Here is a 10,194-nt window from a genome sequence, read left to right on the forward strand (position 1 = left end):
CTTGGTGAGTAGCGTCACCACGGACCCCAGCCACGTGGGCCACCATACCCGCACGCAGGGGGCACCTACTTTAGAGTAGGTGCTTGGTGAGTGGCGTCTTTACGAACCCCGAGCCATGTGGGTTCGCCCACCCATGTCTGGCTGTGCGTGGCGTACCCGTGTCCGGGGAAAAGGGGACCCTGCTGGTTGAGTTGAGCCCGGGGTATGTTTGGACCCTTCGGGGCTCCCCGGGCGAGGCAATACACCGCTTCGGGCCCTGCTTCTCGTAGACGGGTGTCCTGGCTTGGCCCGACCAGGATGATTCAGTCAGTCGCCTCTTCTACCCTCTTCTTCCTTCTTTCAATTTTCCTCCCACCTCTTTCTCTTTTCTTCTACACTCTCTTCCATCCTTTTTCACCTCCTTAGGCGGCAAGGGCCAACCTTGAGTGGAAACAGGTCCTGTCCCTGCAACCACACTAGGGTATAGTGCCCGGGCAGCTCTGGTAGCGTAATTGTGTCAGCCAAGCCCTTCTTGTTATGGCACATTACCTACCCCCTTGTTGGGCTCCGTGGTGGGCGGTGCCGTCGGGCACTCAACTTTTTTCCCATCTGTATGGGTTCCAGGCAAAAAACTACTGATCGGGCCCTGAAAAGGATCCGCACCGAAGCACCTGAAAAACGTATTTAATTCCTAAAATTACCAAAGTTCCTCGTATTACACTAAGAAGACGAAAAGTCACTTGCAAAGTTATCGCCTTTCCTCGTATCAAAAGTTCTAGAAGGTATTATTGGAATCAATTTTAATGCCAAAAAGATGGCATGGGGTGACCTTCTTGTTGAAATAAATACAAAACAACAAAGTGAAGCTCTCCTAGCTTTGAATGCCGTCGCAGACTACAAAGTTAGCGTAACACCGCATCGCAAGCTAAACACCGTACAGGGAGTCATCTCTGAGGATGACTTGCTTGAAACATCTGAGGCAGAAATCGTTGAGGGCCTTTCTGGTCAAGGGGTTGTAGCCGCGCGCCGCATCACTATCCGCCGAGATGGTGTTGAAAGGAAAACTAAACACATCATCCTGACCTTTGACTCGACCACACTAACTGAAACTCTGAAGGCAGGCTATCTACAGTGCCGTGTACGGCTCTATGTGCCGAACACTCAGAGGTGCTTCAAGTGCCAACGATTTGGCCATGGGTCACGGAGCTGTCGGGGAGCCGACACTTGCGCTAAGTGCCCCAGCAGAGAGCATGCTGCTGACACCTGCGATAACAATCCGAAATGTGCCAACTGCGACGATCCTCACCTGGAATACTCTCGCTCCTGTCTTTTGTAGAAGCAAGAGGAAGAAGTTCTTTCTCTAAAGGCAAAGGAAAATATTCTCTACCATGAGGCCAGAAAACGTTTTTCTTTCTTGGCAAAAGGTGGATATGCCGAGGTCGTGCGTAGGGGACCTGCACGGCCAGTAATTGCATCGGCGGGAACACAGACATCTCCGGACGATCTGCGGGTCTCGTCGGAGTCGCCACCCAAACCCGCATGAACGGTGCCAGCGGCACCATGTCCTAAGCCCAGGGAGGGTGCTGGCCCGCCGGCATCCACCCTCGAGCAGGGGATGGCCCGCCCTGCCTCTGTGTTCCCCCGGGGCCGGGGCCAGCCACCCCGAACCACTGGCCCGAGGAAGCCCGGAGAGACGTCGAAGCAGTTGGCCCCTAAGGGTCAACTGACGACACCACCGGAAGAGCCCATCGAAGAGTGTGGGCTCAGATCTGACGACGAGGCTATCCTCTCGGGATCGGAGTCCTCCCTCGCTGCTCCCACTACCTCTAATGGGAAGCAGAATGATTGCGCGAAAAAGAAAAACGCTCCGCGCATAAAAATTTATTTTAAACCTTAGTAACCCGTTTTTACCCATTTTTGCAGTTTATAAGTTAAAGTTTATTTTAATCTTAACACTGCTATGACTAAACAATCAGGTATCATGCAGTGGAACTGTCACGGCCTTCTTCGTAATATTGTGACGTTAATTTTTCTTTTCGATGAGCTTCGCACTGTGGCACTCTGTTTGCAGGAAACCTATCTGAATGACATACACACACAGGTCTTACGCCGTCACCAGGTTTTTAGGAAGGACCGCCTTTCTCCTGACCCTTCTAGTGGTGTCGCAGTAGTAGTGCAGAGCGTGGTTGTGTGTGCTCAGGTTCCTCTACAAACACCATTCGAGGCAGTAGCAGTTCGCGTTTTCCTTGACCGACTCATCACCCTCGTCTCTCTCTACCTGCCACCCAATGTTCCACTGCAGCTCCACGAGCAAGGACTCGTAGATCAGCTGCCTAAGCCTTTTTTTAATTCTAGGGGATTTTAACGCCCACCACCCTTTGTGGGGTGGTGTTCGACAGGATTCCCGTGGTGGAGTTATAGAACGACTTTTATTATTCTTCCGGGCACTGTCTTCTGAATAAAAAGGAGCCAACGTTCTTTAGTGCTGCTCATAACACCTTTACATCAATAGACCTTTCCATATCAACATCAGCTTTACTTCCGTGCTTTTCATGGAAGGTTTTAGATAATCCATTTGGCAGCGATCATTTCCCCATAATTTTAGAAAGCTCAATACCCCTTCCTTCGCTTTTAACCCGCCTTCCAAAGTGGAAGTTGGAGAAGGCTGACTGGGGCTCTTTTTGGTCTAAATGCCGTACTGGATCCATCACTCTTTCGCAGTATGTCCCCCGAGGAGGCGACGGTGTTTGTCACTGAATGTCTATTCCTCATCTTCTATTCCGCAAACATCCGGCGTCCTACCCCGGAGATGCAAACCTTGGTAGAATGAAAACTGCACAGTCACTCGCAGGAAAAAGAACCAGGCATGGGGTATATTGCGGCGTTATCCCACTGCTTTTAACCTGATTGAATTTAAGAAATGTAGGACCAAGGCACGTTGGACACGGAAACAGGCGAAGAGGACATCATGGAAAAAATATATATCTTCTCTAAATAACTTTGTTCCAGCTAAAGAAGTGTGGGATCGCCTGCGGAAAGTTCGAGGAGATTACCAATCTTTCCGAACTCCTCTGTTTTCTTCCCCCTCTGTATCGCTGCAAGATCATGTAAGTGTTCTCGGGGAGCATTTTCAGCTTATTAGCAGCTCCTCTAATTTTAGCGAAAAATTCAAGAAGTTTCAGTTGACTGTTGAAAAGCAGCCCATCTCGATGTCGGAGGGTGGTTCATATTTTTACAATTGACCGTTCACAATGTGTGAACTCAAGGTCGCTCTTGGTGCAAAGAAGCAGTCTGCACCAGGGCCAGACAAACTCCACTATGAAATGTTGAGGAAACTGTCCCCTGAATCTATGAACGGTCTGTAAATTTCTTTAAATCATCTATGGCAAGCCGCTGCCTTTCCTCGTTGCTGGAAACATGCCCATATAATCCCTTTTTTGAAATCAGGGAAAGACCCTTAAATTCCTAAGAGCTATCGGCCCATCGCACTCACAAGTTGCTTAGGAAAGACTTATGAGTGGCCTGTGAATCGTCGTCTTGTCCATTTCTTAGGGACTGAGAATTTTTTTGATGTAAACTGTGCGGCTTTCGGGCGGGACGAGCGACCACAGATCATTTGGTTCGCCTAGAGACCGCTATACGTGAGGCATTTGTACACCGGCAGCATTGTGTCTCAGTGTTTTTTTATTTACACAAAGCATATGATACCACATGGAGGTACGGAATACTTTGTGACTTGTACAACTGTGGTGTGCGGGGCCGCATGCTTCAGTGCATAGAGAGCTTCCTCAGCGAAAGAGCTTTTCAAGTCCGATTGGGCTCCACACTGTCAGATGTTTTCTCTCAAGAAAATGGTGTTCCTCAAGGAGGAGTGCTGAGCGTTACCCTCTTTGCTGTTAAGATTAATAGTCTAGCTAAGGTTATGCCATCATCAGTAACTTACTCTCTATATGTGGATGAGATGCAAATCTCTGTGTCTTCCTGTAACATACAGTTGTGAACGACAGTTGCAACTTACAATCAATAGAATGTGTAATGTGGGCCGACGAAGAATGGCTTCAAATTTTCTCCTGAAAAAACAGTCTGTGTTCCTTTTTCATTACGCCGGGGATTGTCTCTTGATCCTTCCTTGCATCTTAATAGCACTGAAATATCAGTCCAGCAAGAACACAAATTTTTGGGTGTGCTTTTTGACAAGAAACTTACCTTTGTGCCCCATATGAAAACTTTAAAACGGAAATGCTTGATGTCATCAAGCATTCTAAGGGTGGTGTCACATATGTCGTGGGTTTCTGATAGGCGCTGTCTCCTGCAGCTGTATAACTCTTTAGTTCAATCCCGTCTCGACTATGGTGCAGTAATATATGGGTCAGCGCGGCCATCTGCCCTTAAGATGGTTGACCAATACACCACCTTGGACTACGACTTTCTACAGGTGCATTTCGCACATTTCCTGTGAAGAGTTTGCATGCTGATGCGCATCAAATGTCCCTCGAGAAACGGAGGCAGTACCTCAGCGTCTCTTATGCTTACAAAGTATTTTCAAATCCAAAACATCCCTCCTACAGTGTCCTCCATACTTGCAGAAGTTCACAGTTTTTCGAAAACAAGCCGAGCATTGTTAGATCATTAAGCCTCCGTTTGCAAAGTACTTGTCACTCTCTTAATATTTCCCTTCATGAGATTCCCTTGCTTAAAAGCACTCATAGGGTTGCTCCTTGGGATGCTCTGCCGATTTTCTGTGACTGGGCACTCGCAAAATACAGTAAGAGGGTCATTTCACCACAAATCCTCCGGCAGGAGTTCCTCTCCTTGCAACAAAAATATGCAGGCTACCTGGAGTTTTATACAAATGGCTCCAAAACGTCGCCTTTCGTAGGGTGTGCTCTGTATTCCGCCTCCTACAGCAACGCCACGCAAGTTGACTGTAGAGCAAGCATTTTCACCGCAGAGCTTTATGCTATTTTACTAGCGGTCGAACATATACTCGACAATAGTATAATGAAAGCTGTCATTTTTGTCGACTCACAAAGTGCCTTATTGACTGTGTCCCCCCTGATGCCCACAAAGAACCTCCTTGCACAACATCTACATGGTAAGATAAACAACGCCCTGCGACGCGGTCGGGACATTAAGTTCTGCTGGGTGCCAAGCCACATTGGGATTTTGGGCAATGATAAGGCGGATAAATTGGCCGTGTCTGCCCGAGGCTCATCTACAACATTCAATTGCTTACCCTACCAAAATTTAAAACCACTTCTGAGGAAATCTATTTTTCTCAAATGGCAGCTGGAATGGGATACAGAGAGCAACAACAAACTTCACATTATCAAGCCCATTCTGGGCGTTTGGGAAAGCTCTTATAACAGGGAACGTCGTGTGGAGGTTCTTCTGTGCCGTCTAAGAATAGGTCACTCCCGCGTGACACATCAATATCTGCTTCGTGGTGAAGATGTTGCACTATGTAAACATTGTGGAGTGCTTCTGACCGTGTTGCACATTTTGTGGCATTGTTCGTCCCATCAGCCACTCCGTCAATCATGTGTTCTCGAACTTTTTAGGGACCATCTCCCATTTTATCCCTCGTTTTTGCTTGGCGATAAACCTTTAGTTCCTTTCAGCCGTGTCTTGGACTTTTTAAAACAAACTGGATATTTATACCATTTGTAAATATGTAGCCTCAAAGTAAACTTTTGTTATATTATGCTCTAAATACTTTAAGTTTGGCGCATTATGGCCTTCGTTGCTGCTGCGCCAATAAACTCCTAATCATCATCATCATCACCACTTGTCAGTTCTACCACTGATAAACTGAGCCACCAGTATTTTAGACAAAACAAATAAAATGTCATGTATCTTAGTTTATTCATATTCAATACTCTACACATAAACTATTGATAGTTTGGCACCATTAGTACAAACATGACACAAATGGAATACTAACAGTATAGGGACAACCAAAGTTACTGAAGGCTTTGATGATCCCTAAACTCTTTAAAAAACATACCAGAAAAAAATGAACGCGTCACAAAACATCACATTTGAGGTTGAAGGGAAGAGTGTACTGCATCTTGTAGAAAAACCGTACTTATATTCAACTAATATCAAGTCCGTTATGGACTCTAGTACTTTGCATTTGCAAGAAAACCAGGCAGTGTATTCCTCACCATAAAACAAAGCGAGGCATTGTGGCGAGCACAAACTCTGCCAGAATGTAGCTCTAGCAGTTGGAGAAATGCAGCGTCGAATTGAAAAGCTATGAGCAATTATTTAAAACTTAATCAGAAAATGGCGGTAGACGATGCACGTGCATACGTTGAGATGAATATGAGATGCAACTAGAAATGGGCCCCTTTTTTTTTACAGCGGAGCTGTTAAGGGCCAGTTACCCCAGGATCGTGTCCGGTACAAAACAAATGTCGACACCCGTGGCCGACACAACACTCTGGTTGCCGCCGTCGCTCATAGATGGCGGTAGCTGTCCAGAGTGTTGTGTTCGTCGGTTGTCTGCTTGCCGCCGTCGCTCATAGATAGCGGCAACATTTCTTCGGGGGGAAAGGAGCGGAAACGGAAAGAGCGTCGATGTGCGCAGCAGCGCGAATGGTTTCACAACCTCCGCGAGGCCGCTGTCGCCTAAAGTTCCACTGCGTCGAGCGCTTCAGATTGCCTTGCGAAAGAAAAGCAGATACTCGCCTGGAAAGCCACCGCCGAGAACAGAAGCTACACCTCCACTGCTTTTCCTTCTTCACCAGAGTGGAAAGGCTGAAAGTTTCTTTCAATATTTGCCCATAGCTTTCGATTTCAATATTGCTCCATTTTGAAACTTTCGCATCTGGTTCCAACTGGAAGGGCTACCTTCTGGTGAAGTTTGAGCTCGCCGCTATGTTCAGTTTATTTTTGCGGTGCAAAAGAGAGATAGTACACTTAAAAGAAATAGGACACAAAGAGAGGTGAACATGAAAGCTGCTGAAGACAGCATTCTTGAAAAAAAGGTTCGTACAACGAAGAGGATAACAAATCACGAAACATGGTTGGGGTCTAGGAGAACCCGTCACGCGTAATCTCTCAACAGCCAACTCATCATAGATGAACTCGTGAAATAGGGCAAGTCGTCATAGGCCAGCTCGTACAGAGAAAAGTTGCAACGAAGGGCAGCTGGCATTTGTCCACTTCGTCACAATTTACATTTTTCGACAATTATGCATTTGCAACTAAACTTCAATAGCTGATTACGGAAAATAATTTACGACATTTTTCTTTTTTACACACGACGTGGTTTTATTGTTGCCGACAAGTGAAGGATGCGGTAGAAGCTCTGCTTCCATTAAGGTCTCGTTACCTCCCGCCATGCTTTGGTTGTGCCTGCGCACTTATTCTGTCAATGGTAGAAAAATTGCGATAAGAGGGGGGGGGGGGGCGGCTTTAGCGTTACGTTTTTACAATGTATGCGACAATGATATCCAAGAATAAAACGACCAGTAATAATCATTTGACTGAAATTAAAGGAACGTTTAAATTTGCGTTTATTCGCAAAACAAGGTAAATATCGAAGTTGACAATTAATGCGAAGTGCCAGTTAAAGCCAAACATTTCGTGTGATGCTTTCGGCCATCAAAAGCGGTCGAGCACCGTTGTGGTCTTCCAGCCCCTCAAGGCATGCTGATTGACAGCCTCGCACTTGTTTTGCCACTGTGCAGGAGTTCCAACCCAGAAAAAAGTTCCAAAAGGGGTCTAATAACAAAGTAGCCTTTTATACACTGACTAGAGGGAAGACCAAGACAACACAATGTGCGTTGTGTTGCTCAGCATTAATAACAAAGGGAAGTCGAAACCAAAGGTAAAACCGAAAAGCCGATCACAAACCTTGCCTGCAAACAAACAAAATGAGGTTAATTTTCAAATGATAAGGTCGATGCGACCACTTTTTAGGTTAAAGCCAGTCCCCCAGCCAAAACTGAAAGGTATGTCGTCAATTTTTCAAGAACGAGAAGGACAGTGTAACAACTTTCCCTACTACGGGTTCACTCATAACGAGATTCCCTCTTAGACCAGTAACCAGTTCTTGTATGACAAGTTGGCTGTGACGTGCGGGCCTGTTCGCTTAAGCCGTGTCCACAACACTGTCCCGCCAAGAAATGGATCCTCTTGGCGAGACCAAGTTGCCTGCCAGTAGGTCCCTTATGTCGAGTGCAGTAGGACTGCTGGAGTTGGGCCCCGGGACCCTGTTGACACCAACAGCCGTGATGTCCGCTCGCCAAGCGCCATCCACCCTCTTGCCCCTCCTTTCTCTATCTATGTAGCCAGGCGGGCAGTACGCCTCAACTTCCATCAAAAAGTTATGAAGGCAGCCTGCTGCCTTAATCATACCCTCACAGCGTTTCATGCTGCCATGCATCGGGCCCAGGAACGTGCGCCACCGGGAGACTAGGATACCGAAGGCATTCTCCACGGTACGCCTTCCGCGAGAGAGTTTGTAGTTATACGAGGGCGGTCCGATAAGTACTTAGCCTCACAACCCAGTGGCGCTACTATCGCAAGAAAAATGTACTATCGTGTAGTACATTCTCGTAGACAGCTACTATTGAAATTTCAACCAAATCGGACTCATAGGTTTGTTTTGACCGCATGTGGAAGCGGGCGTGTCCGTGAATTTTAGAAAAATGAAAAAAGAGCGATATCGGTCGGTGATTCGATTCTTGTTTTTGGAAGGGAAATCGTGCAGTGAAATCAAAGAGAGCTTAGATGCTGTGTACAGTGACTCTTCTCCTTCGCTGGCGACCGTCAAAAATTGGTTTAACAAGTTTCAACATGGTCGCACGTCGGTTTTTGAAGAGTCACGCCCACGTGCCCTGAAAACGGCTACCATGGAGGATAATGTGACAAAAATCTACAATCTCGTATTGGCAGACCGCCGACTGAAGGTGCGTGAGATAGCTGAGACAGTAGGCATCTAAAAAAACCGCGTGGGTCATATCCTGCATGAAATTTTTGGCATGAGAAAGTTGTCCGCGAGATGGGTGCCGCGTTTGCTCACTCCGGACAACAAGCGCAACCGTGAGACCACTTCAGAGCAGTGTTTGACGCTGTTTAAGCGCAATCCGAAGAAGTTTTTGCGTCGTTTCGTGACCGTCGGCGAAACATGGATTCACTGGTACACACCAGAGACCAAGGAACAGTCGCAACAGTGGACTTCACCCGGCGAACGTGCTCCGAAGAAAACGAAGACTGTCCTATCGACCGGAAAGGTGATGGCCACCGTTTCTCGGGTTCACAAGGTGTGATCTACATCAACTACCGGGAGAAAAGCAAAACGGTCACAGGGCTGTACTATGCCGAATTATTGGGCCGATTCGACACCGAATTTCAGAAAAAACGGCCCCATTTGGCGAAGAAAAAAAGTGCTCTTCCACCATGACAACGCACCGGCTCACACCTCCGCCCTCGCCACGGCCAAATTGGTCGAATTGGGCTACGAACTGCTGCCCCATCCACCGTATTCTCCAGATTTGACCCCGTGCGACTTTTTTTTGTTTTCAAACTTGAAAAAGTTGCTCGCCGGGAAGAAATTTGAGTCGAATCAGGAGGTCATCGCCGCCACGGAAGAATACTTTGCAGACCTCGACAAAAACCTATTCTTTAGATGGGTTAAAACAGTTAGAGCATCGCTGGGTCAAGTGTATAGAACTAAAAGGAGACTATATTGAAAAATAAATCGCCGCTTTTCCAAAACTTTTTTTTTTTTGTAGGCTAAGTACTTATCGGACCACCCTCGCATAACTTCCGTCAGGCCTGTCCAGTCCTCTTCCCGGAAAAGGACGCATTAGGTAGGGCTTCAACGGAAATGCCTCATCTAGAGCTCTGCACGGGCCGGAATTTCTAGGCCCGGCCCGACCCGGCCTGGTAGAGACACGGCCCGGCCCGAGCTCAACAGAATTTTTAATTTCTAGGCCCGACACGGCCCGGGTCCGGCTCGAGCCCGATAAAATTTTAAGATATGAGCCCGAGCCCAGCCCGAGCCGGAAAACTGGGATCGAGATTTTTTTTACACCATAAGTATGCCTATTTAGAAGGGATATTTTCAAGAATTTGGGCGAAATATGCACATCATTCGCGACAGTCTTTGAACTTATGACACACCGAGGATTGGTGAAACAAAAGGGAATTTTTTTTATTTATGAATTTCTTGGACCGATATTGCACTTATCGCTGTTCCAT

The sequence above is a fragment of the Ixodes scapularis genome, unplaced genomic scaffold (assembly GCF_016920785.2).
Source record: "Ixodes scapularis isolate PalLabHiFi unplaced genomic scaffold, ASM1692078v2 ptg001354l_1__unscaffolded, whole genome shotgun sequence".
In the NCBI taxonomy this organism is placed as follows: Eukaryota; Metazoa; Arthropoda; class Arachnida; order Ixodida; family Ixodidae; genus Ixodes; species Ixodes scapularis.